This window comes from Octopus bimaculoides, chromosome 16, assembly GCF_001194135.2.
Source record: "Octopus bimaculoides isolate UCB-OBI-ISO-001 chromosome 16, ASM119413v2, whole genome shotgun sequence".
NCBI lineage: Eukaryota > Metazoa > Mollusca > Cephalopoda > Octopoda > Octopodidae > Octopus > Octopus bimaculoides.
The window spans coordinates 9,271,097-9,273,140 of record NC_068996.1 but is presented as its reverse complement, the minus strand read 5'-3'; the positions used below and the strand labels follow the sequence as shown (position 1 = coordinate 9,273,140).

At 39.3% G+C, this 2,044-nt stretch overlaps 1 protein-coding gene across 1 annotated transcript in view; it reads right to left on the bottom strand.

Moving 5' to 3' along the window:
* The window catches only part of LOC106875156 (Krueppel-like factor luna), a 277,747-nt gene that overhangs the window by 187,046 nt on the left and 88,657 nt on the right, over positions 1-2,044 (bottom strand). The window lies entirely within an intron of this gene.

Sequence of the window (2,044 nt, the reverse complement as noted above, 5' to 3'; positions counted from 1 at the left end):
ATATATATATATATATACATACATTTATATATATATATATATATATATATATGTGTGTGTGTGTGTGTGTGTATGTGTGTGGAAACAATTGTCGCGATTAATAATAAATTCTCATATATTCCATCTTCCGTCTTTCATCTGCTATATATATATCAGTGTGTGCGTGTGTAAGTGTGTGTGTGTGTGTGTTTGTAAGTAGGTTGTGGAAGTAAATATCAGGTGTCATCAGTTGTTTGCTCAGCTGATGACACCTGATATTTACTTCAGCCACCTACTTACTGTCTATCTATCTTTATATATACATATATATATATATATATATATATATATGTATATACACACAAACATGTGTTTGTTATGCAAATGTGCATTGTATGTCAGTTGTGTCAGTAAGAGAAGGTGGTCAGGTTACCATATTCTGCTAACAGTCAATCACAACAGCCCCCCACCCACAAGCACTCGCAGGTTCTTTTACAATGGTCACATCCACAACATAAAGATCCCAATACCACAATACAATGGCTATGACAACAGCAACAACAACAGTCACTACAATGTTATAGTGACACAAACAAAACAGCCACATAGAAATTACATGCAACATACAGATGCTTCCCAACCACATGGTTTGGGTTTCAATCCTGCTGTGTGGCATGTTAAGCAAGTGTCTTTTACCAAAGCCTTGTGAGTGGATCTGGTAGACAGAATCTGAAAGAAGCTTGTCATATGTGTATTTATTACGTGTGTGTGTGTGTGTGTGTGCACATGTCTACATATGTGCGTGCACATATATGTGTGTGTGTACGTGTGCACATCTGTATGCATGCATGTCTGTGTGCGTGTGTGTGTCTGTGTGTGTGCATGCATGCCTGTGCGTGATGCTGTCTCCTTGTCTTGGTTTCATATAATGATAGTAAGCAAGAGTCACTATTATATAAGTAGCGTCATTCATTTCCAAACTTCCGTGTAAACACGTCTGGTTGTAGGGAAATATTGCTTTGTTTGGAAGGTTGACAACAGCAAGGGCATCTGGCCATAGAAAATCCACTTCAATAAATTCTATCCAACCCAAGCAAGCACAGAAAAGCAGATGTTAAAAACAATGATGGTGATGATGATGATGATGATGATAACCTCTACCACAGTCACAGCACACATAGAAGACATAGCAAAGCAAGCAAAACTGGCACACTCACAAACTACTTCATTTGGCCAACACAAAGAAATCAACAGCATCATCAACATCATTTAATGTCCATTGTCCATGCTGGCATGGGTTGGACAGCTTGACCACGGCTGGGAAGCTGGAAGGCTGTACCAGATGTAAAAAACAATTCCATTAGATCCAGTATAGATCATGTCAGTTCTGCAACTTGTTTGTAACAAAGAACACAAAGCAGAATACATGACATCATCAATCGGCTGCATATACACCATCTGAACTTCAAATGTCTGCTAGTGGGGCCCTGGTTTGGGAGTTTTAGGATTATGAGGAATGTGGAAGCACATTTTAGCCTTTGTTGTTCCTTGGTCTACTCTGACCCAGAATAGCAGCAGCTGTCAGGGTCCCCGTCATGGGTTAGTTAGTATTTTAGGGCTTTTCTACCTATGCATGTGAAGACTGGATCTCATAGACTCTATGAAAGAAGCATTCATCCCTCAAAAGAGAGGAAGGTGGCTGCAGTAATGCATTGTGGTCAGCAGAAAACTAGATGAGGCAAATGAGACACCTTGGTCATCTACTACATCTGTTTCCATCCCCAGTCATTATGGTCTGGATTGAAGAGGGTAACAACTGAGAGAGTGGTGAGAGAGTGTGCAACTCTTCTTTGTTTTAACCCTTTTAGCATTCTGATTACTCTATCAAATATAATACATATTCATTATTTTTAGAATGACATTGTAAGGTAGGTGTGAGATGCCGGATCAAGCCAGTTTGAACATAAAACAGGTAGAATATTTGGGCCAGATATGGCTGGTTTAAATGCTAAAGAGTTGAACAAAGTCACTGCACAAGTAAACACTTGGTGGAATACTTCTGATC